At 42.6% G+C, this 27028-nt stretch overlaps 1 protein-coding gene across 1 annotated transcript in view; it reads right to left on the reverse strand.

Annotated features, from left to right (window-relative positions):
• Positions 1 to 27028, reverse strand: part of STK32B (serine/threonine kinase 32B) — a 314328-nt gene that overhangs the window by 29784 nt on the left and 257516 nt on the right. The window lies entirely within an intron of this gene.

Genomic DNA, 27028 nt, shown 5'->3' on the forward strand with positions numbered 1-27028 from the left:
CTTTAAATGAGAAGGTGTGTTCAAACTTTTGGTCTGTAATATATATATATATATATATATATATATATATATATATATATATATATATATATATATATATAAGAAAAAAATTGGAGCAGCATCCAAAATACCTCAATAGTTGTGCAAAGCTCTCCCAGCCAGTAGTCCAATGGCTTCCAATAACATAGTCAAAATAAGAAAAAGCAGCACAGAAAAATAGAAAAAAAGTGGACTTTATTGCCTGAACGGCGTGGCAACGTTTCGGATACAAAATCCTTTTGGCTGCCATTCATGGGCTTCAAAAAGGATCTTGGAAAGTCCACTTTTTTTCTATTTTTTTGTGCTGCTTTTTCTTATTTTGACTATATATATATATATATATATATATATATATATATATATATATATATATATATATACATACATATTTTATACTCTTAAATATTTTGTAATATAGACAGGATATATGTATATCTAGTCCTGAACACAATGACTTAGTTTTAGAGCTTTGCTTATTTTAAAGGTAAAATAAAAAATAACACACCGAAATCTGTAATAAACCACAATGAAAATATACATTGAGAATAAAATGTTTTTTATAAAGGACTTCTAGCCTTCAGTTCTATCCTGAATTCCACAGACCTGACTGTCATTGATGAAAGGAAATAAAAATGTGTCACATTCATATTACAGTCTCATTTGTTTCCAAAGTTTTATTGATTTCTTTTGCATGACTTGCAGAAAATATTTGTCTGGAATAGGCTTGGCTTTATTGTTAGACTGAAAATATAATAGAAGTGACTTATTTTTTAGATACAGTAATGGATAATGGACTGGGTCATGGTAAAAGGACTATTAGAGAGTGAGGGTAAAAGGGGACATTCAACATCAACATTAGGGTTGAGCGACCTTTACTTTTATAGGATCGGGTCGGGTTTCACGAAACCCGACTTTTTCAAAAGTCGGGTCGAGTGAAATCGGCCGATCCTATAAAAAAGTCGGGGTCGGGGTCGGCCGAAACTCGAAACCCAATGCAGTGCATTGGGTTTCCAATGGTTCCCAGGGTCTGAAGGAGCGGAAACTCTCCTTCAGGCCCTGGGATCCATATTTAAGTGTAAAATAAAGAATTAAAATAAAAAATATCGCTATACTTACCCTCTGACGGGCCCTGGTACTAACCGGGAACCTTCCTTCCTTAGAATCAGCCTTCCAAGACCTGCGGTGACGTCACGGTGATGTCGCGGCTTGTGATTGGTCGCGCGGCCCCCATGTGACCGCTCGCGCGACCAATCACAAGCCGCGACGTCACCGTGACGTCACCGCAGGTCTTGGAAGGCTGATTCTAAGGAAGGAAGGCTGCCGGAACAAAGCCGAGGGTGAGTATATTCCTATTAGGTATATACTCACCCTCGGACACGCCCTGCTTCTTTCCGACAGCCTTCCTTCCTAAGAATCAGCCCTTCCAGGGCCTTCGGTGACGTCACGGTGACGTCGCGGCTTGTGATTGGTCGCGCGAGCGGTCACATGGGGGCCGCGCGACCAATCACAAGCCGCGACGTCACCGTGACGTCACCGCAGGTCTTGGAAGGCTGATTCTAAGGAAGGAAGGTTCCCGCTTAGTACCAGGGCCCGTCAGATGGTAAGTATGGCGATATTTTTTATTTTAATTCTTTATTTTACACTTAAATCTGAATTCCGATACCAATTCCCGATATCTTAAACATATTTCCGATTCCAGATTCAGAAGATCGCGGACCTCATGGCCGACCCCACACAGGGGTCGGGTTTCATGAAACCCGACTTTGCCAAAAGTCGGCGACTTCTGAAAATTGCTGACCCGTTTCGCTCAACCCTAATCAACATCATACAAATACATAATTTTTTTTAATTGTTTGGCTTAGCTTTATTAGATGTTTTTCAGTAGATAGTTATATATATCAACTGTTAAAGAGTATTGAAAGCAAATATATAATGCATGTAGTTGTATACAGTTTTAAATATGTTCTTGGATACTTCAACATTTGTCTTCTGTATACCTTGATGTATGCATATATACAAGTGCTTCTCACAAAATTAGAATATCATCAAAGTTAATTTATTCCAGTTCTTCAATACAAAAGTGAAACTCATATATTACATAGAGTCTTTACAGACAGAGTGATCTATTTCAGGTGTTTATTTCTGTTAATGTTGATGATTATGGCTTACAGCCAATGAAAACCCAAAGTCATTATCTCTGTAAATTAGAATACTTTATAACACCAGATTGAAAAATGATTTTAAAATCTGAAATGTTGGCCTACTGAAATGTATGTTCAGTAAATGTACTCAATACTTGGTTGGGGATCATTTTGGATCAATTACTGCATCAGTGCGGCGTGGCATGGAGGCAATCAGCCTCTGGCACTGCTGAGGTGTTATGGAAGCCCAGGTTGCTTTGATAGCAGCCTTTAGCTCATCTACATTGTTAGGTCTGGTGTCTCTGCGCTGACTTTGGTATTGAAACAAAAACCCAGTGGACCTACACCAGCAGATGACGTTCACAATAGACCTTGGAAATCAAGGTCCCAAAGTCTGGAGGAAGAGTAGAGAGGCCACAATCCAAGCTGCTTGAGGTCTAGTGTGAAGTTTCCACAATCAATGATGGTTTGGAGAGCAATGTCACCTGCTGATATAGGAATTAAAAAAAAAAAACGTTTGGGAGAGTAGAACAGACAAAATGCGGTGCCCTAAGTGCGTAAACACAATATATTATTATTATTATTTATTATTATAGTGCCATTTATTCCATGGAGCTTTACATGTGAGGAGGGGTATACATAATAAAAACAGGTACAATAATCTTGAACAATACAAGTCATAACTGGTACAGGAGGAGAGAGGACCCTGCCCGCTAGGGCTCACAATCTACAAGGGATGGGTGAGGATACAGTAGGTGAGGATAGAGCTGGTCGTGCAGTGGTTTGGTTGATCGGTGGTTACTGCAGGTTGTAGGCTTGTTGGAAGAGGTGGGTCTTCAGGTTCTTTTTGAAGGTTTCGATGGTAGGTGAGAGTCTGATATGTTGTGGTAGAGAGTTCCAGAGTAGGGGTGATGCGCGAAAGAAATCTTGTATGCGGTTGTGGGAAGAGGAGATAAGAGGGGAGTAGAGAAGGAGATCTTGTGAGGATCGGAGGTTGATTGCAGGAAAGTACCGGGAGACGAGGTCACAGATGTATGGAGGAGACAGGTTGTGGATGGCTTTGTATGTCATGGTTAGGCGTTTGCACTGGAGTCTCTGGGTAATGGAGAGCCAGTGAAGGGATTGACAGAGGGGAGAGGCTGGGGAATAGAGGGGGGACAGGTGGACTAGTCGGGCAGCTGAGTTTAGAATAGATTGGAGGGGTGCGAGAGTGTTTGAGGGGAGGCCACAGAGTAGGAGGTTACAGTAGTCGAGGCGGGAGATGATGAGGGCATGGACTAGGGTTTTTGCAGATTCTTGGTTTAGGAATGTACGGATCCGTGAAATATTTTTGAGTTGAAGGCGGCAGGAAGTGGAAAGGGCTTGGATATGCGGTTTGAAGGAAAGATCAGTGTCAAGCCCAAAAAAGTGGACCTCAAGCTTGAGAAAAGTCCACATTTTTGGGACCGAAACGTCGCCAGATGGGCAATTAAATTGCACATTAATTGACTCCACTAAGTTGTGCTGCTTTCATTTTTCTAGATATATATACAGCTCTGGCAAAAATTAAAAGACCACCTCATTAAAACCCTGTCATGAGCAGCCTAATCTCCAGACCTGAACCCTATTGAAAACCTCTGGAATGGAACAAGAGGATGATGGATAGTCACAAGCCATCAAACAAAGAAGAACTGCTTACATTTTTGCGCCCGAAGCAGTGTGATAGACTGGTGGAAAGCATGCCAAGACGCATGAAAGCTGGGATTAAAAGATCATGTTTATTCCACAAAATATTGATTTCTGAACTCTTCCTGAGTTAAAACATTAGTATTGTTGTTTCTAAATGATTATGAACTTGTTTTCTTTGCATTATTTGAGGTCTGGAAGCACTGTTTTTTTTAAGTTTGACCATTTCCCCTTTTCAGAAAAAAATACAAAATTTATTGCTTGGAACTTGAGAGACATGTTGTCAGAAGTTTATAGAATAAAAGAACAATGCACATTTTACTCAAAAATATACCTATAAAGAGAAAATTCTGACAAACTGAAAATTTTGCAGTGGTCTCTTAATTTTCGTCAGAGCTGTATATATTGTGAGTATTACTGTATATGGAACTCCAGACAAATCCTGAATATGTGTTCCTGATGAGGCGGCGGATGGTCTCCTGAGGGATCTCCTCCCAGACCTGGACTAAAGCATCTGCCAACTCCTGGACAGTCTGTGGTGCACCGTGACATTGGTGGATGGTGTCCCAGATGTGTTCAATCGGATTCAGGTCTGGGGAACGGACAGGCCAGTCCATAGCTTCAATGCCTTCATCTTGCAGGAACTGCTGACACACTCCAGCCACATGAGGTCTGGCATTGTCCTGTATTAGGAGGAACCCAGGGCCAACCGCACCAGTATATGGGCTCACAAGGGGTCTGAGGATCTCATCTCAGTACCTAATAGCAGTCAGGCTACCTCTGGCGAGCACATGGAGTGCTGTGCGGCTCTCTAAAGAAATGCCACCCAACACCATTACTGACGCACTGACAAACCGGTCATGCTGAAGGATGTTGCAGGCAGCAGATCGCTCTCCACGGCGTCTCTAGACTCTGTCACATCTGTCACATGTGCTCAGTGTGAACCTGCTTTCATCTGTGAAGAGCACAGGGCGCCAGTGGCTAATTTGCCAATCCTGGTGTTCTGTGGCAAATGCCAAGTGTCCTGCATGGTGTTGGGCTGTGAGCACAACCCCCATCTGTGGACGTCGGCACTCAGCCCATCCTCATGGAGTCGGTTTCTAACCGTTTGTGCAGACACATGCACATTTGTGGCCTGCTGGAGGTCATTTTGCAGGGCTCTGGCAGTGCTCCTCCTGTTCCTCCTTGCACAAAGGCTGAGGTAGCGGTCCTGCTGCTGGGTTGTTGCCCTCCTACGTCCCCCTCCATGTCTCTTGGTGTACTGGTCTATCTCCTGGTAGCACCTCCAGCCTCTGAACACTACGCTGACAGACACAGCAAACCTTCTTGCCACAGCTTGCTTGTAGAGTCCGTCTCATGCTACCATGAGTGTGAAAGCACAACCAACATTCAAGTCACCAAAACATCAGCCAGAAAGCATTGGTACTGAGATGTGGTCTGTGGTCCCCACCTGCAGAACCACTCCTTTTTTGAGTGTGTCTTGATAATTGCCAATAATTTCCATCTGTTGTCTATTCCATTTGTACAACAGCATGTGAGATTGATTGTTAACAAACAGTGTTGCTTCCTAAGTGGACAGTTTGATTTCACAGAAGTTTGATTTACTTGGAGTTATATTCTGCTGTTTAAGTGTTTCCTTTATTTTTTTAGCAGTTTAGATATATATATATATATATATATATATATATATATATATATACACACATATACATACATATACATATATCTGAAACAACGGATACTGGGAGCCTGTGCTAGCATTTCTTCTGCGGTGTTGCTATCGGTGCGTCAAGAGTGGGAGAAGAGGGTTGCATTGACAATCCAACACAATGGGCAGCACTTTGAACACATTTTATAAATGGTCATAAACTTGTAAATAACTCATGAAAAAATAAAGTTACGTTAAAACCAAGCCCACCATTGTTTTTCTTGTGAAATTTTCAATATGTTTGATGTGTCACATGACCCTCTTCCCATTGGAAAAAATAAAGTTGAATCAATCCAAAATGGCCGACTTCAAAATGGCAACTATGGTCATCACCACTCATCTTGAAAAGTTTTCCCCCTCCCATATACTAATGTGCAACAAACAGGAATTTGATATCACCAACCATTCTCATTTTATTTAGGTGTATCCATATAAATGGTCCATCCTGTATAAATAATAAAATTATCATTATGGAAAGGGAAAATCAATTTAAAAATTTTTTGTTTCCATTTTTTTTCTTTTGAGTTTTCACTGATATTAGAAAAAAAAACAATAACCAAAAATTACATAAAAGTTACACCTAATGAATCATGACAGAAAAAAAACATTGACTATCTGCTATCTGAATGAGAGCTCTGGAAATCGTATGTATGAAAAAAAAATATGCCTGGTCATGAACTGGGAAAAAAAGAATAATCAAGATCCAGAGCAGTTGTAAAACTGTGAGAAATATTCATATATTCCACTCATTTAGATGATAATTAAAAGTAAATGAAGTAAATGTATAAAATATATAATCCTGCACAGAGACCAAAGGGACACTGATAAATATTCAGTAAAGAGACGAGGATTTTAATTTCAGCGGTAAGCTTTCTAAGATTGCTTCTTCGGGACTTCTCAATGCCCGTAATTGTCTTGGCCATATCTCTAATAGCTCATATGAATATGCCTAATAGACCATGAGACGTGGGAGGTAAATCCTATAAGAACTTGGAATGATAATTTTGGTCTTATGATAGAAACATAATATCAGCAGATCTTTTACTTTATATGGTTTGTTTTTCGGAATGGGATTTAACCGAACACTCTAGACTTTGGGCAAACGGGGGCAAAGGGCCAGCGTGTATTGTGCGTGTAGAAATAAGCGGATTAAACAAAATTCTAATTCGCCTATTTGCACATTTTTTTTCATGGGAAATTCAGTTTGTGGGGAAGTTATTCTCTACAAATTTAGTGTTACTTATTATGTTCTGGCTTTGATGGGTCGTGGGACTGTTCTGCGCATGTGCAAGCAAGGGCACAGTGGAGTCCATGACATCATGGTACCGTAACCTTTCGCGCAGAACCATCCCTGGCCCACATAAAAGCCAGAAGTTCTGCACCAGTATGAGAGGCCCAGGGATTTCTGCAGGAGCAGAGTCAAAATGAAGTGGATGAGGGCTTGTCAAGGTGAGAATAAGAATGTTATTATTTTAATATTTTGATGGCTTTTTATGGTTCAGAAAAATTTAGCTGAATTTGCATTTTAGAATTTTTTTTTTTTAAATGTGAGTTGCATTAGACAGATTGGTTTGGCATAGCGATTAGTGATATTTTTTCTCTAATAAGCATGGTGGTTTAGTGGGTAATACCTGGCATTTCCGGTGGTCTGTTTTGATGAAAGAATTCATTGTGACACCCGCTTTACATCTTGGGTGGTTCTGCTTTAATATCTGTATCCTATATTTTTTATTAGAAAAAGCGGAGGATTCAAACTTTTTTTTCACATTTTTCAAATCTTTTTACTTTTGCTGTTCGCTTTAATTTTTGGGGTTTTCCAGATGGATTGAACCTGCAATTGTTTGATATCTGAATATTCCAGTATAAAATGCAAACAATTTCCTATGAAGCCCAAGGTGGTAATGATGGGGCTGTCGAACAGGGCCCATTTAATTGGTAACTAAACTTTTAAAAACATTTTGATATGTAGTAGCCACTGTTTAGTAGTTTTCATCGGTTGTTGTCTAAGTGCGGAGTAGTGATGAACGAACCCGAACGGTAAAGTTTGGGAATACTGGAGTCCTAGCGTCCATGCATGGACTCCAAACACAGACTTTTTCCTGGAAGTCTGTTATAATGTTAGGGTTTGCGGCACCTCTGGAATTTTTATCCATATACTACTTAGATCTGACCATGCCAGGACCAGCACAGCTTCACGCATTCCGGATCGGTAACACACCGCAGTGGAGGGTCCCATTCACCTACTAAATGCAATCTAGTGTTGTGCCTACTGCACTACGCTTCCAGGTGAGCACATATATATCACCCCCATGTCTATTTTTATACATCTTTTATTGTTCTTAGGTAGCGCTCCTGTATTTTCTCTCTCCAACAGTTTTCTGCCAAAAGAAATCCATATCATACATTTTTGAACATTTGGGGCATCGTGCCCCATGCTCTGTGGCTGAAATTTAGCGTAATCTTATGCGGGGATATTGTTCCCCATGCCCTGTGGGTAAAATTTGAATCAGCTTCTGTGGAGGTACTGTGCCCCATGGTCTGGGGGTGAAGTTTTTAAGCTGCTTCTGTCGGGATACTCTCCACCATAATCTGCGGGTGAAAATTTTAACTGGACTGGCGGTAGCTAGCCTCAGTCTCTGTGGGGGCACTGTTTAATGTTTTTGCTATTCATTTACTTCCTATCTTACCATCAGACCCCTGTTGCCTTTATTGCTCATCACAGTTCTGCATCATTAAATAATTTAATTCAATTCAAATAGGCTTTATTGGCAGGACCAAAATGCAATTAGTGTGGCCAAAGCAAGAAAAAATATGTGTCACAGGAAAGAAAATTGGGGTTATTGGGATGGAATGTTGGGAGACACAATTTGGGCGGCAATAGTCCTTTTGGGGGTCAGGGTCTTACGTTCCTCTCAGCTTATGACATGTGGTGATCTCCATCATTGACTCGTCTTCTCCCAGTAGGATACGAAGTCTCCTCTCCTCGTCCATGGATGGGAAGTCTGGGATGTGAGTGAAGAGTCTCTGGAGGTGGGAGGCCCTCACTGCTGAGTATTTGTTGCAGTGCAGCAGGAAGTGCACCTTGTCCTGCAGGGCCCCCTGCTGGCAGTGCTGGCACAGTCTGTTCTCTCGCGGCTTGTATCTCTGTTGGTGCTGCTCTGTTTCCACCTCTAGACTGTGGGTACTCAATCTGTCATTACTCAAGGTCTGCCTGTCTTTTGGGGTGGCGTAACCTCTCCAGATACGGGGCCAAAATGTAGTACCTTTGCAGTGACCGGTAAATGGTGAGCTTCTGGGAGTTCTCTAATTCACTTATTCATCCCTTTATGCATCGCTTCTTGCAGCTCCTGATCTTTAGTCAGGGTGTGTTGCTGACCTTGGTTTCACTGGCTGCTGGGGTTCTTGGCTTGCTCTAGGCTCCTTCTCAGCAGGGTTTTATGATGGTAGGTGCTGGGGTTGCTGCTCTGTACGTGCACCTGATGTGATAGTGCCCTCTTGTGTATAGTAAGCCATACGTAGAATCGGCCCAGCTCTGCATGACACGCTTTATTTGAGGTGCTGCAATGGAACTGGAGAAGATATTTGCAGAACTCCAGGTGGAAGACTTTGGTTGGGCTGAGTTCCCACTTTGACTGGTCTGGATAGGTCGCTGGACCCCATACCTCACTGCAGTACAGCAGTATAGGGGTGATGATGCTGCCAAATATCTTAAGCCAGAATCTCACCATGGTTTGAGGTGGTACAGTTGTCTTCTCATGGTGTAGAAGGTTCTGCACGCTTTTCTTTTCACGACCTCTGCTGCTTGCTTGAGGCTCCTGGTTTGGCCTACCTCCAGACCGAGGTAGGTATAGCTGATGGCCTTCTCCAGCATGGATCTATTTAACATGAGGAAGGGAGTGGGGGTTTTGTTCTGGTTCCTTTTCTGAAACACCATGACTTTGGTCTTCCCTTGGTTGATGGACAGCGCCCATGTGGTCCTGAATGTTTTCAGCACTGCCATGCTATCTTGGAGGCCTTTCTCAGTTGGGGAGAGTAGCAGAAGGTCATCTGCGTACAGCAGGAACTTCACCTCTCAGTCATGTAGACTGAGTCCTGGGGTGGAGGAGGATTCTAGACCTTCAGCCAGTCCATTTATGTAGATGTTGAATACGGTTTGGCTCAGGCTTAATTCCTGTCTGACTTAATGTCCCTGCCTGAAGAAAGCCGTCCTGAACTCTTGATGATGTCATTGGTTCTGTCACCTATTCCGCTTCTTAAAGACCACAAAACCTGCAAATATTTTACCTTGCTTTTTGCTGTGGACATGGGTTTTGATGAGGCTGTACAGAGTGTAGATGTGATCAGTGGTCTGGAGTCAGCTTGGGTCCTGCCGATGTTGTCATGTTGGGTGATGAAGGTGGTGATCCTTTTAATAATGATGCTGTTGACCAGTTTTACCATAATGCTGTTGACACAGATCACCCTGTAGTTTTCTGGATCATATCGGTCCCCATTCTTGTAGATGTGTGTTATGGAACCTTGAATCCAGCTTTGGGGGAAGTATTCGGCACTCAGGACGTGGGTGAATAGTTTTGCCAGTGCTGCATGTATGTCTAGGGAGTTGTATTTGATTATGTGTGACAAAATGCCGTCACCATACACATGCATTCTGCACCAGTGGTAAAATACAAATATTATTTGTTCCCATTTTGCCATTTCCTGCTTTTGGAGAAAGCAGTCTTTCATTCACCAGGGTATTGGGTAGAGCCTGGTGTAAAGATTATTGTGCATTCCCCACAATGCAACTCACCAGAATGAGCTATTTCAGCTAGAAAGAATACTGGGAGATTTCAGCTCTGAAGCTTCAGAATACATACATTATAGTATAAGGTAAGAATAAAATTTATTTACAAAGTTACTAATAAATGTGATTTTTAAATATAGACTATATATATAAAATACTAATCAACATTGCAAATATACACTAAGGCTCTGATTCATCAAAGCTATTTAGTCAGAATTCTGGAGTAAATTGCTTTGAAAAATTGTAATATAGGCTGAACTGGATGGACAAATGTCTTTTTTCGGCCTTGCTAACTATGTTACTATGTATGTTACTATGTTACTATGTAATATTTTGGCGCTACACTTAGTTTCGCAAAAACTTTTGAGTTACTTTTGGAGTTTTCATGCCAGTTTCTCCCAGCTACACTAAAATAGGCACAGCTGGGCATGACAGAGGTGCGCTATGACTCATCTAATTCATGATCAGCTGTCGCGATATTAACTCCACAAATCTTACACTAGTAGGGGACTGTTGTAAGATTCCTGATGTGGTGCAAAGTTAGTCAAACGTTCCCGATTCATGGAGACGCAGGAATGTCTGACTCCACCACGAGCTCTCATCAACACCGGCAAGAAAAATTGTCCATCTTGATGAATCAGAGTATAAGATTAGTAATGTCAAAGAATTTTAGGGGCATTCTCAAGTTTCAAAATGATCCCCTACCTTTGGGATTGTTGATAATTTTGCAATTGCCAGTGGTCTGACTACTGGAATCTGATGACTGGGCTCTGAAAAGACCCATGTGAAAGGAGTAGTGGTTAATTATGCCCACTGCCGCTCTATTCATTCTGTAGGGTTTCTACTCACTCAGCTACGGTTGAGGTAGGCACAGGAAGAGGTTTAATCAAAATGTCCAGGCTGGTTTATTAAACTTCATAAACTGCTTAGCATAAGCAAAACAAAAAGAAAGCCTTTTCTGGCACAAAGTGAAAAAACAGAAAGTAAACAGTCCGTATAGAAGTGCGGGTCTGCCCGCTCAGTTTAGTGTCCTTTTGTAAAGACACTGAATGAGACAACTGGTCTCCATTTTATCTCCCATACCATGCCTCTGGGGTGGGATATGTGAGCAGCCAGTCCCACCCATCTCTTTGACTGCTTGTAAAACCCGGCCCTGATATTTCACATTAATTCTCTCAGCACTATACGTGCTGGAGCCTGAGTTAATTTGTTCAAATGAAATGGAAATATGCCTAATGTTATGTCCAACTCCTGTTCTGTGTCCTATGTTCTGTTGTGAATATATATTCTATGTCACATGTACCTAACCTCTGTATTATGTCTGGAACCCAATAAATAAATACAAAATAATAATAAAAATAATTCCATTTTTTTGGAAGAGCATTTTCGGAAGAATGGATAAGACATTTTAATTCCATGTCAACCACCAAGAGGAAAGTGAAGTGTAGAAGATTAACAATTATACAAAAAAATGCACTAATGACTTTCTGGGATATTCTTCCCTGTAAAACCTGTGGTTATTCAGTCAGAGGCTACAGCTGGCACGCAATCATCAAGAGCGGAGAGCCAGCCAACACAAGTCCCCTGCCAAAATGTCTGCTCATTTCACTTGTCTCAGATGTTATGTAGTGTATTAAATATTCACGGCCATAATGTTCTTCTTATCTTGGTAAACATGACATTTCATTGGCAGCATGTCTAACACTGAGAATTGGCTTGCACAAGACATATTGGCAGATTGCGGTAGGTGAGTATGATTAAAATCATATCCTACACAAATAGAATATACAGAAAGCTACAAATCCTTTTTTTTCTCATCTAACCACTGCGGAGAAGCAAATGTTTTGCCAAGAAAAGGGGAATGAGATTTTCAGAATAAATAAAATATTCCTTTTAATGAAAGCCAATCACGAAGAGGCCTCCTGCCTTCTTAAAGAGAATCTATTGCTAGGTTTTTGCAGCCCCACCTGAAAGCAGCATAATGTAGGGAAAGTGATCATGATTCCAACAATGTAGCACTTAGTTTACTGGGACACAATCGCACTTTTTAGATTCAGCATGTAGCAGAGCTCAGAAAGCTAACCCCGCCCACATCACTGATTGGTTTTCATTGGCTGTAAGCCATAATCATCAACATTAACAGAAATAAACACGTGAAATAGATCACTCTGTTTGTAATGACTCTATATAATATAGGAGTATCAATTTTTGTATTGAAGAACTGAAATAAATTAACTTTTTTTGATGATATTCTAATTTAGTGAGAAGCACTTGTAGTATGACATTATGTTGTGTTTCTGAGGAAGCCATGGCAGCACATAATCCGGATATAACTGCTTATGCCTCTCATCAATGCCATGTTTTATCATATTCCATTGTAATTTTGTATAACTAATTTCTAGAAGATCGGTTCCATTACGCGCCGCTATACCTACACGCCTAATCTGCCTATTAACCATTATCTCAGTGTGTGGTTGCTCAAATGCAAAGATATACAGAATACATTTTTATAATTTCAATGTATCTATCTGAAAATTGGACTAACGGAGCTTGTCCAACAAATAAAAAGCCTTCATGCAACTTTGATAGAGAAATTAAAGCTATTAGAATATGGCGACACAAAAGAATGTTTGATTTTTTAAAGTGTGCAAAAATAGTAAAACATACACAATACCGTATCTATTGCTGTAATAGTACTGACTAGAGATGAGCACAAAAATTCAAGTGGAATTGAATTCTACTTAAATTTTACAAAATCTGTAAAATGTCAAAATGTGGATTTTTTTTTGTAATTAGCTTATGCTGGCTGCCATATTTTGAACTGTAAACAGTAGAGATGGGCGAACCTGAACAGTAAAGTTTGGCATTCGTACCGGACACCTAATGTCCATTCATAGACCCCGACCCCGGACTTCTCCAGGAAGTCCGTGTTACTGTTCATGTTCATCAGCCCAAACAAAGCTTGTTGAAAAGTTGCAGAGCAGCCAATCAACAATCTTTACTGTGTGGGCATTTCTGGCTCAATCAAGTATTGGCATGACTGTGATTACCTGGTACACTGCATAAAAAAAAGATGTGTGGTCCCCTCTATTTTTGATAACCATAGCAGGCAAAGCTGACAGCTGTGAGCTGTAGACCCCAGCTGTCAGCCTTATCTTGGATGGTTATCAAAAATAAAGGCATCCCCATATGTTTTTTTAACCATCCAGGCTAAAGCAGATATCTGGGGGCTGGTATTCTCAGACTGGTAAGGAGCCATGGATATTGCCCCCCCCCAGGGAAAAAATAGAAGCCCAGAGCCGCTCCAGAAAAGGCACTTCAATTAGATGCACCAATTCTGGCACTTTGCCCGGCTCTTCCCACTTCTCCTGTAGTGTGGAAAGTTGGTAATATTTGTGAAGTCGATGTCAACTTTGTAATGTCAGCTGACATCAGGTTAGTAATGGAGAGCGCTTCCAGTCTTAGCAGTGGACACTGCAGACTCCCACACAGATCTCCTCTATCCAGATGACTGATGAAGGTCAAGTATTGACCGAAACGTCTCATTTATTTCTGGAAATTCTTCACTCAATAAATAAGTTCTTGAACACACCTGTTGTGAACTCTGTTTTTGGGCTCCCTCTTGTGGTCACAACTGGTACTGTGTGAGTGCTGTCTTTGGGCTCTGGTGGTTCTTTGTGTCATTCTGCAGGTCTGAGGCTGATCAGCTGTCTCGTTATCTGTTAGCTGGTTTCCTATTTAGTTCACCTGGACTCTCAGTTGTTGCCTGCTGTCAATGTCTTCAGTGCTATTTTGGAGCTCTCCTGCAGTCCTTCGTTATCAGTCTCTTCAAGAGAAGCTAAGTTTTGCTTGGTTCATTTTTTGACCATCAGTGGTCATATGTTTCTTGGTTTATTTTTTGTTTCTTGCCCAGCTTGCTAATATGTGATTTCCTTGCTTGCTGGTAGCTCTAGGGGGCTGAGTTTCTGCCCTCACACCGTTAGTTGGTGTGGGGGTTCTTGTATTCTCAGCGTGGATATTTTGCATAGGGTTTTTTACTGACCGCACAGTTCCCTATCTATCTTCTGCTATCTAGTATTAGCGGGCCTCATTTGCTGAATCTGTTTTCATTTCTACGTTTGTGTTTTCCCCTTACCTCACCGTTATTATTTGTTGGGGGCTTCCTATATCTTTGGGGTGATTTCTCTTGAGGCAAGTGAGGTCTTACTTTCCCTCCAGGAGTAGATAGTTTCTCAGGCTGCGTCGAGACGTCCAGGATTTTAGGCACGTTCACCGGCTACCTTTAGTGTGTTGGTTAGGATCAGGTTTTGCGGTTAGTCCAGTTTCCACCTCCCTAGTCCCTAGTCATAAACTTAGCTAGTCCGTTTTGTGATCCTCAGCCACTAGGATCATAACACACACCTATACGAGTGCCAAGTATTTCTACATCACAGCTGAGGGATTTGGTTATCCTACTTGTGCACCACCAAAATTCCAGAAGTGCCGTGTTTTCCTAATTAACTTTGTAATGTCAGCTGACATCAAGACCAGAGGTTAATAATGGAGAGGCGTCTATCAGCTACTAACCATGTAAGTTTAAAATAAAAGACACACACACCGAGTAAAGTCTTTTATTTAAAAGGAAAACTCCCCGACCCTCTTTTACCCATTTATTATTTTTCAAATAGAAATAAAAAAACCCACAATATTCCTCACCTGTCCATCGATAATCCATATGTTCCACGACGAGGTCCAATTCTGCTACATCTGGATGCACTGCTGAGTGATGGCATCTAAGATACACTGCGTGATCGTGAGAACATGTTTGCGAGTGACCAGCGGTTACATCATTAAGGTTACCACCGGTCACTGCAGTCACGTTCACATGCTCAGCTCAAAGTGAGCTGGCTGGTGTGGTGAGAGGTCGCTTCACTGATGTGATCACTCATTAAATCATTCAGATCGTCATTGGAAATGGCCATTAATGGATTATTGGCTGAAAGTAGAGTATAACTTTTTATTTTTATTTTTGTAGAATAAATGGGCAAAAGAGTGAAAGGGAGTTTTTATTTCAACTAAAGGACTTTTTGTGTTTATTTCCATTAACAGACTTCTGTCTGTCTTTATTTAATTTGACTATGGGGTTACTAATAGGGGTGTCTTATAGATGACTCTCCATTACTAACCTGTTAGTTTGATGCCAGCGGCCATAAAATAGCTGACATCCACCCCACAACTATTACCCCACTTGCCACCACACCAGGGCAAGTGGAAAGAGTGAGGCTATGCACCAGAATTGGCACCTCTTATGAGTGCTCCATTTCTGGGGCTGCTGATGGCTGAAATTCTAAGTCTGGGAGGTGGCCAATATCGATGGCCCCTTCCTAGGCTATTAATATCAGTCTGTTGCCATCTTGTTTAGCTTTTTCTGATTAGTAAATATAAGGGTGACTGTCATGATCTCAATGGCAAGAGAACATAGCATAAGCATATATAGGAACTAGCTCTTGGAAGATGGGAACTGAGCTGACCATGAACTAAACCTAACGCACAACTAGCAGTGGCCGGGCAGCATGCCCACGTTGATTCTAGATGCCCAGCCCAGCCGGAGGACTAAATAAAGCTAGCAGAGGAAAATATTAGTCCTAGCTCACCTCTAGAGAAATACCCCGAAAGGAGACAGAGGCCCCCCACATGTATTGGCGGTGAGTAGAGACGAAATAACAAACGTAGCACGAAAATAGGTTTAGCAAATTTGAGGTCCACTTACTACATAGCAGAAGACAGAAAGGACACTTTCATGGTCAGCTGAAAACCCTATCAAAAACACCATCCAGAAATTACTTTAAAACTCTGGCATTAACTCATAACACCAGAGTGGCAATTCCCGTTCACAAGAGCTTTCCAGACACAGTAACGAAACTACAGCTGTGAACTGGAACAAAATGCAAAAACAAACATGGACAAGAGTCCAACTTATCTAGTAGTTGTCTAGGAGCAGGAACAAGCACAGAGAGGCTTCTGATAACATTGTTGACCGGCAAGCAACTAACAGAGCAGCAAGGTTATATAGCGACTCCCACATCTTGATGGGAACAGGTGAACAGAGAAGATGAAGACACCAGTTCAATTCCACCAGTAGCCACCGGGGGAGCCCAGAATCCAAATTCACAACAGTACCCCCCCCTCAAGGAGGGGGCACCGAACCCTCACCAGAACCACCAGGGCGATCAGGATGGGCCCTATGAAAGGCACGAACCAGATCGGAGGCATGAACATCAGATGCATTCACCCAAGAATTATCCTCCTGGCCGTATCCCTTCCACTTGACCAGATACTGGAGTCTCCGTCTGGAAACACGAGAGTCCAAGATTTTCTCCACAACGTACTCCAACTCACCCTCAACCAACACCGGAGCAGGAGGCTCAACGGAAGGCACAACCGGTACCTCATACCTGCGCAATAATGACCGATGAAAAACGTTATGAATAGAAAAGGATGCAGGGAGGTCCAAACGGAAGGAAACAGGGTTAAGAATCTCCAATATCTTATACGGGCCGATAAACCGAGGCTTAAACTTAGGAGAAGAGACCCTCATAGGGACAAAACGAGAAGACAACCACACCAAATCCCCAACAGAAAGCCGAGGACCAACACGACGGTGGCGGTTGGCAAAAAGCTGAGTCTTCTCCTGGGACAACCTCAAATTGTCCACCACCTGCCCCCAGATCTGATGCAATCTCTCCACCACAGCATCCACTCCAGGACAATCCGAAGATTCCACCTGACCAGAGGAAAATCGAGGATGAAACCCCGAATTACAGAAAAACGGGGACACCAAAGTGGCAGAGCTGGCCCGATTATTGAGAGCGAACTCCGCCAATGGCAAAAAAGCAACCCAATCATCCTGGTCAGCAGACACAAAACACCTCAGATATGTCTCCAGGGTCTGATTAATCCGCTCGGTCTGGCCATTCGTCTGAGGATGGAAAGCGGACGAAAAAGATAAATCTATGCCCATCCTAGCACAGAATGCCCGCCAAAATCTAGACACGAATTGGGTCCCTCTGCCAGAAACGATATTCTCAGGAATACCATGCAAACGAACAACATTTTGAAAAAACAGAGGAACCAACTCGGAAGAAGAAGGTAACTTGGGCAGAGGAACCAAATGGACCATCTTAGAAAAACGGTCACACACCACCCAGATGACAGACATCTTCTGAGAAACAGGCAGATCTGAAATAAAATCCATCGAGATGTGCGTCCAAGGCCTCTTAGGAATAGGCAAGGGCAACAATAATCCACTAGCCCGAGAACAACAAGGCTTGGCCCGAGCACAAACGTCACAAGACTGCACAAAGCCTCGCACATCTCGTGACAGGGAAGGCCACCAGAAGGACCTTGCCACCAAATCCCTGGTACCAAAAATGCCAGGATGACCTGCCAACGCAGAAGAATGAACCTCAGAGATGACTCTATTGGTCCAATCATCAGGAACAAACAGTTTATCAGGTGGGCAACGATCAGGTCTCTCCGCCTGAAACTCCTGCAAGGCCCGCCGCAGGTCTGGAGAAACGGCTGACAATACCACTCCATCCTTAAGGATACCTGTGGGCTCAGAGTTACCAGGCGAGTCAGGCTCAAAACTCCTAGAAAGGGCATCCGCCTTAACATTCTTAGAACCCGGTAGGTATGACACCACAAAATTAAACCGAGAGAAAAATAATGACCAGCGCGCCTGTCTAGGATTCAGGCGCCTGGCGGTCTCAAGATAAATCAAATTTTTGTGGTCAGTCAATACCACCACCTGATGTCTGGCCCCCTCAAGCCAATGGCGCCACTCCTCAAAAGCCCACTTCATGGCCAAAAGCTCCCGATTCCCAACATCATAATTCCGCTCAGCGGGCGAAAATTTACGGGAAAAGAAGGCACAAGGCCTCATCACGGAGCAGTCAGAACTTTTCTGCGACAACACTGCCCCAGCTCCGATCTCAGAAGCGTCGACCTCAACCTGAAAAGGTAGAGCAACATCAGGCTGACGCAACACAGGGGCAGAGGAAAAACGGCGCTTAAGCTCCCGAAAGGCCTCCACAGCATCAGGGGACCAATCAGCAACATCAGCACCCTTCTTAGTCAAATCGGTCAATGGCTTAGCAATATCCGAAAAACCAGCAATAAATCGACGATAAAAGTTAGCAAAGCCCAAAAATTTCTGAAGACTCTTAAGAGAAGAGGGCTGCGTCCAATCACAAATAGCTTGAACCTTGACAGGATCCATTTCAATGGAAGAGGGGGAAAAAATATATCCCAAAAAGGAAATCCTCTGTACCCCAAAAACACACTTCGAACCCTTCACACACAAAGAATTAGACCGCAAAACCTGAAAAACCCTCCTGACTTGCTGGACATGAGAGTCCCAGTCATCCGAAAAAATCAGAATATCATCCAGATACACAATCATAAATTTATCCAAATAATCGCGAAAAATATCATGCATAAAGGACTGGAAAACTGACGGAGCATTAGAAAGACCAAAAGGCATCACTAAATACTCAAAGTGGCCCTCGGGCGTATTAAATGCGGTTTTCCACTCATCCCCCTGCCTGATTCGCACCAAATTATACGCCCCACGAAGGTCAATCTTAGAGAACCACTTGGCCCCCTTTATGCGAGCAAACAAATCAGTCAGCAACGGCAATGGGTATTGATATTTAACAGTGATTTTATTCAAAAGCCGATAATCAATACATGGTCTCAAAGAGCCGTCTTTTTTTGACACAAAGAAAAAACCGGCTCCTAAGGGAGATGACGATGGACGAATATGTCCCTTTTCCAAGGACTCCTTTATACAGTTAGGTCCATATATATTTGGACAGAGACAACATTTTTCTCATTTTGGTTATAGACATTACCACAATGAATTTTAAACAAAACAATTCAGATGCAGTTGAAGTTCAGACTTTCAGCTTTCATTTGAGGGTATCCACATTAAAATTGGATGAAGATTTTAGGAGTTTCAGCTCCTTAACATGTGCCACCCTGTTTTTAAAGGGACCAAAAGTAATTGGACAGATTCAATAATTAAAAATAAAATGTTCATTTTTAGTACTTGGTTGAAAACCCTTAGTTGGCAATGACTGCCTGAAGTCTTGAACTCATGGACATCACCAGACGCTGTGTTTCCTCCTTTTTGATGCTCTGCCAGGCCTTCACTGTGGTGGTTTTCAGTTGCTGTTTGTTTGTGGGCCTTTCTGTCTGAAGTTTAGTCTTTAACAAGTGAAATGCATGCTCAATTGGGTTGAGATCAGTTGACTGACTAGGCCATTCAAGAATATTCCACTTCTTCGCTTTAATAAACTCCTGGGTTGCTTTGGCTTTATGTTTTGGGTCATTGTCCATCTGTAGTATGAAACGACAACCAATCAGTTTGACTGCATTTGGCTGGATCTGAGCACACAATATGTCTCTGAATACCTCAGAATTCATTCGCCTGCTTCTGTCCTGTGTCACATCATCAATAAACACTAGTGACCCAGTGCCACTGGCAGCCATGCATGCCCAAGCCATCACACTGCCTCCGCCGTGTTTTACAGATGATGTGGTATGCTTTGGATCATGAGCTGTACCACGCCTTCACCATACTTTTCTCTTTCCATCATTCTGGTAGAGGTTGATCTTGGTTTCATCTGTCCAAAGAATGTTCTTCCAGAACTGTGCTGGCTTTTTTAGATTTTTTTTAGCAAAGTCCAGTCTAGCCTTTTTATTGTTGATGCTTATGAGTGGCTTGCACCGTGCAGTGAACCCTCTGTATTTACTTTCATGCAGTCTTCTCTTTATGGTAGATTTGGATATTGATACGCCGACCTCCTGGAGAGTGTTGGTCACTTGGTTGGCTGTTGTGAAGGGGTTTCTCTTCACCATGAAGATTATTCTGCGATCATCCACCAGTGTTCTCTTCCATGGGCGCCCAGGTCTTTTTGCATTGATGAGTTCACCAGTGCTTTCTTTCTTTCTCAGGATGTACCAAACTGTAGATTTTGCCACTCCTAATATGGTAGCAATTTCTCGGATGGGTTTGTTCTGTTTTTGCAGCTTAAGGATGGCTTGTTTCACCTGCACGGAGAGCTCCTTTGACCACATGTTTACTTCACAGCAAAACCTTCCAAATGCAAGCACCACACCTCAAATCAACTCCAGGCCTTTTATCTGCTTAATTGAGAATTACATAACAAAGAGATTGCCCATAGCTGTCCATGAAATAGCCTTGGAGTCAATTGTCCAATTACTTTCGGTCCCTTTAAAAACAGGGTGGCACATGTTAAAGAGCTGAAACTCCTAAACCCTTCATCCAATTTTAATGTGGATACCCTCAAATGAAAGCTGAAAGTCTGAACTTCAACTGCATCTGAACTGTTTTGCTTAAAATTCATTGTGGTAATGTCTATAACCAAAATTAGAAAAATGTTGTCTCTGTCCAAATATATATGGACCTAACTGTATATTCTCGCATAGCAGCATGTTCAGGCACAGACAGATTAAATAAACGACCCTTTGGGTATTTACTACCCGGGATTAAATCTATGGCACAATCGCACTCTCGGTGCGGAGGTAACGAACCAAGCTTGGATTCTTCAAAGACGTCACGATAGTCAGACAGGAACTCAGGAATTTCAGAGGGAATGGATGATGAAATGGAAACCACAGGTACATCCCCATGAGCCCCCTTACATCCCCAGCTCAACACAGACATAGCTCTCCAGTCGAGGACTGGGTTGTGAGATTGCAGCCAAGGCAATCCTAGCACCAAATCATCATGTAGATTATACAGCACCAGAAAGCGAATAATCTCCTGGTGATCCGGATTAATACGCATAGTTACTTGTGTCCAGCATTGTGGTTTATTATTAGCCAATGGGGTGGAGTCAATCCCCTTCAGAGGAATAGGAGTCTCCAAAGGCTCTAAATCATACCCACAGCGTTTGGCAAAGGACCAATCCATAAGACTCAAAGCGGCGCCAGAGTCGACATAGGCGTCCGTGGTAATAGATGACAAAGAGCAAATCAGGGTCACAGATAGAATAAATTTAGACGGTAAGGTGCAAATGGAAACAGATTTACCAAGCTTTTTAGTGCGCTTAGAGCATGCTGATATAACATGAGTAGAATCACCACAATAGAAACACAACCCATTTTTCCGTCTAAAATTCTGCCGCTCGCTTCGGGACAGAATTCTATCACACTGCATACTCTCTGGCGACTTCTCAGTGGACACCGCCAGATGGTGCACTGGTTTGCGCTCCCGCAAACGCCTATCGATCTGAATAGCCATTGTCATGGACTCATTCAGACCCGTAGGCACAGGGAACCCCACCATAACATCCTTAATGGCATCAGAGAAACCCTCTCTGAAAGTCGCCGCCAGGTCGCACTCATTCCACTGAGTAAGCACAGACCATTTACGGAATCTTTGGCAGTAAATTTCCGCTTCATCTTGCCCCTGAGATAGGGACATCAAAGTTTTTTCTGCCTGAAGCTCCAAATGAGGTTCGTCATAAAGCAACCCCAAGGCCAGAAAAAACGCATCCACATTGAGCAACGCAGGATCCCCTGGTGTCAATGAAAAAGCCCAGTCTTGAGGGTCGCCCCGGAGCAAGGAAATCACAATCCTGACCTGCTGTGCAGGGTCTCCGGCAGAGCGAGATTTCAGAGACAAAAATAATTTGCAATTACTTCGAAAATTCTGAAACCCGGATCTATTCCCCGAGAAAAATTCCGGCAAAGGAATTCTCGGCTCAGATACAGGTGCATGACAAACAAAATCTTGCAAATTTTGTACCTTCGTGGCGAGATTATTCAAACCTGCAGTTACACTCTGAAGATCCATTACAAACAGGTGGACACAGAGCCATTCAAGGGTTAAGAGGAGGTAAGAAGCAGCTAGACAGCAATTAAGGGCTAGGCAGCAAAACTCTGAGGGGAAAAAAAAAAAATTTCCCTTCAACACTTCTTTTTCTCCTGCTTCAGCCCAAACAATTAACACTTTGCTGTCCGGTCAAACTGTCATGATCTCAATGGCAAGAGAACATAGCATAAGCATATATAGGAACTAGCTCTTGGAAGATGGGAACTGAGCTGACCATGAACTAAACCTAACGCACAACTAGCAGTGGCCGGGCAGCATGCCCACGTTGATTCTAGATGCCCAGCCCAGCCGGAGGACTAAATAAAGCTAGCAGAGGAAAATATTAGTCCTAGCTCACCTCTAGAGAAATACCCCGAAAGGAGACAGAGGCCCCCCACATGTATTGGCGGTGAGTAGAGACGAAATAACAAACGTAGCACGAAAATAGGTTTAGCAAATTTGAGGTCCACTTACTACATAGCAGAAGACAGAAAGGACACTTTCATGGTCAGCTGAAAACCCTATCAAAAACACCATCCAGAAATTACTTTAAAACTCTGGCATTAACTCATAACACCAGAGTGGCAATTCCCGTTCACAAGAGCTTTCCAGACACAGTAACGAAACTACAGCTGTGAACTGGAACAAAATGCAAAAACAAACATGGACAAGAGTCCAACTTATCTAGTAGTTGTCTAGGAGCAGGAACAAGCACAGAGAGGCTTCTGATAACATTGTTGACCGGCAAGCAACTAACAGAGCAGCAAGGTTATATAGCGACTCCCACATCTTGATGGGAACAGGTGAACAGAGAAGATGAAGACACCAGTTCAATTCCACCAGTAGCCACCGGGGGAGCCCAGAATCCAAATTCACAACAGGTGACCCCACATCATCTTTTGGTGGGTGGGTCTCCCCTACAGTAACCAGCAAAGGTTAAGGAAACAGCTGTGAGCTTATATTAATAGCCTGGAATCCTTTATGGCTATTGGCTACTTCCCAGAATAGTAATATCAGCCCTCAGCCATCGGCTTTCTCTCAGCTGGTAATGAAAATTATGGGGGACCCCACACCGGTTTTTTCATTTACTTTTTTAGTTCTTAAGAAGTACAGTAAAGTACAAGTTAACCTGAGTTCACCGCCTCCAGGTGTTCCAGCAGCTGGTGACACAAGCAACCTTAAAGTGTCCCTCAAAATTTCCGGTGAGGTTTCTGGGCCTTGCAGCTGCAGGGAGACCCAGTGGCTGTGAACTCTAGTAACCTATCAGTGAGACCAGGCGTAAGATGATGAGAGTAGTGCTCTCATCAGGCCATGCCTATGACCAGCGGTAACCTTTTTACCACCGGTCATAGACTCTGGTTCACATGCTATCAACTGTGTGACAGCATGGGAACCACAGAGCTCTGACCGGCTGTAACGAACTTACTGCTGATCAGACCCGGTGTTTCTCGCGCTGTCATATAGGTGACAGCGTGAGAAATGCTGGATGTTAAATTCAATCTTCCAAATTTTTGCCTGATCTGCTTATATCTAGTACTGACATGCACAATAAAGTGAACATGTCAGTTATTCCACAATGGGAAATTTCTCTTTTGTTATTTCCCTCATGAAGAAATTAATATAAGCTTTTCAATACAATATATATGCGGCGCCCCAGTGTCCTGGTCGTCGCAGTGATGTCATTATCCTTTCAGGGGAGAAGTGATGTCACGTCTGAAGGCAATGAAAGACAACCACATTCAGGTATCACACACATGCAACATGTTCACACTCCAGACCAGAAGGGGGAGCTCTGAGCTCTAAACCTGTTTAGGGTGAACTCCCCTATTTACATCCTGATCTGGAGGGAAAAGGGGTTCAGTTCCTGTCAGGCAGACACAAGAAGAGGAGCTCTGCTGGCCTGAAGTGCTGCAACCCCTGGGAAAAAACACTAAAAGGTGAACATACTGCAGAGAGTGTGCAGGAAAGCAGAGCACAGGAGAGGAATATCAGAGGGAGATCAGCCAGGAACAAACTGCTCCTTTCTGAGGCGCAGAAGCCGGTGGCCAGGAACACCGAGGGAGCAACTGTCTCTAAGCCTTGCTCCAGAGACCGGCAGGACAGTCAATTCCAAGTTGGCTGCCTGACCTTAATACCTAAGAAGACACAGTGGCAACTTGTGGGGGCCGGGGCGTCTCTAGGGTCCCTATAAACAAGCCTCAGGCCATCAGTCATACAAGTCTGTCCTATCCATACCATCTGGGGGACAGAGAGGAAGAAATAACATCTAAAACATCTACAAGAATTGTGAGGACCTTACCGAGAAGTTCAGCAGGGAGGTACTACAACACACAGGCGCTAGTAGGAAGGCTACTGATCTCCACCTGGATAAGGGGACTCTGGAATTGCCTTCTGACTGACCGGACTCTGCCTGCCCTGTCATCTGGCGCTCCGGGCTGAGGATACCCCCTGATGTCTCCAGTAAACAAGGTAAAAGACTGCAAACCTGTCTCCTCGTTCTTTATTGCACCTTGCCCATATATAAACTCTTTTACTGGACACCCCTGAGGGCCACGGACTGGGTCAGCCACCGTGACATCCCCCGAACCGCAGGACCCGGTGCCGAGTACCCCATTGCCCTACTCTGGGGGCGATCCATATATATATTCCAAAATGTTAATATTAAGAAAATAAATTTATTACAAGTCATCATATGGCTAAAGTATGGTTATGAGTCCTTTAATGAGGACCAATGGCTTCTGAGAAAAACCTTCAGAGAAAATTCTCCTCAACTCCTGTGCAGAGTCAGAACGGAATATTGCTATTTATTTGGCATGTAATAACATGTTCTTGTGTATTATGCAGACCAGATACAGGAGGAGGACATAGCAGTTTCTAAAGGGTTAATCTATTAGAAGAGAAAATAATTAGCTGCTTGTAATGGGTTAATGAGGTTTCCACTATTTGGACAACCCCTTCTTAAATTACATAGTCCCACATGTAAAATAAAAAATATATATACTCCACTACGTTACAACGATGAGGGCATTGTATCTGCTGGTGCTTACTTGACATTATTTTGTCATGTGAGCTTTGCAGCCTGTCATTGCCCACTTATCGACTTTAGCTTTCAAACTTCCTTAAGACGGCCCATCTGAGACAACTGTGAAGGCTGCATTCCATTAGTGGCTGCCGACAGAGTGTAGCCCTGATGTGACAAAGCAATATCACATGAGTAGCAGTAGATACATCACTAGAATAGGACCAGTCCAGGAAAGGAAGTGATTGTATGTTATTTTCATTTTCCATGGGTAGCTATAGCATTTAAAAAGCGTCTGTGATCTGTCCAAGCAGTTTCCTAACCTTTTAATCTACAATGTGCTAGAGAAGAATATAGCTGATTGTAAAGAGTTGATCTGCTAAAGGAGGACACAGCTGCTTCTAAAGGGTTTATCTGAGAACTGTCAGTACATACACATAGAGCCCACAGCAGACACACATGGAGGTACTTCTATGTTCTTATAGCCTCCTCCTTTTGCTGCTCCATAACACATAGGAATCCATCATACCTTCATATTGAAGTAAACCACCAGTACATATCTCCACTATATTTCCATACTGTCTCCCAACACAGAGTAGTACCTCCTAACTCAGAAGCAAGAAGTCTATCACATCTGTCAAGCTAAAAAATGCTGCTGGAGAAAAGAGTGCAATAGGTTCTTATCCAAGATACAATTGATAAGGTAGATCAGGTTCTACTCACCAATTTCACCCAAAGGAAAGGCTCATAGATATATCCTGCTGCAGCAGATCCACCAGTCCACGCGTGACCAACAGAGGTAAAAAAAGGGGGTAAAATGTGGATTTAAACTGTGCTGCTGAAAGATTCAAGGTCCAAATATGTAGCCATTAGATCATGGATTTATTCAACGCGTTTCAAAGTACAAGACTTCTTCATCAGGACACCACAATATGTTGTGGTGTCCTGATGAAGAAGTCTTATACTTTAAAACGCGTTGAATAAATCCACGATCTAATGGCTACATATTTGGACCTTGAATCATTCAGCAGCGCAGTTTAAATCCACATTTTACCCCCTTTTTTTTTACGTCTGTCAAGCTAGTGAGATGGTGGAAAGCCCAGTTTCAGACCACTTTAGCCAACTCTCTTATTTATTAGTAAATTAGAGAGGGAGCTTTTTAATTTTTATAGTTATATATGTTTGAGCAGGTTTATATTTTACCCATCTTTTACCTTATGAAGTCTCTCAGAAAGTGATAGATCCTCTTTCAACACCAAAAATCCCTGTTGTTTCCTCAAAGCCTTAAATGATGGCATCTTCAAAGAGTTAAGACATTACAATAGGGAAACGAAAGAAAATGTATTGTAAACTTTGGGCATTCTAACATGACCTCAGTTCTGCTGCATCTGTATGACGTACCATGTACGGTAATTAATATACACAGATGACAGCGAAGCATGGTATAATACATTTATATCCAAAATAAATAACCATGCAAACGACAGGACGTAATTAGCCTATCATCAACTACTACATAGAACACCCCGCAAAAAGATGATTAAAAGGCAATGTTTATTAATCAGAAACAATTTAATTTTATTGAAGTTATTACAAAATTTAAAAACCATATTGACAGTTTTGGGGAATAGGACAATATCCCTCTCCCATTACCAATGTTGACGTGCAGCACCAAGTGACAAACGGGTACATCCCATATCGGATGTTACTGTGGAAAGCACTCATGTCATTAATAATTCAATCCATAGAAATATCATATAATCCATCTATGCCAAATAGAACTATGGTA

Source organism: Ranitomeya variabilis, chromosome 1, assembly GCF_051348905.1.
Source record: "Ranitomeya variabilis isolate aRanVar5 chromosome 1, aRanVar5.hap1, whole genome shotgun sequence".
In the NCBI taxonomy this organism is placed as follows: Eukaryota; Metazoa; Chordata; class Amphibia; order Anura; family Dendrobatidae; genus Ranitomeya; species Ranitomeya variabilis.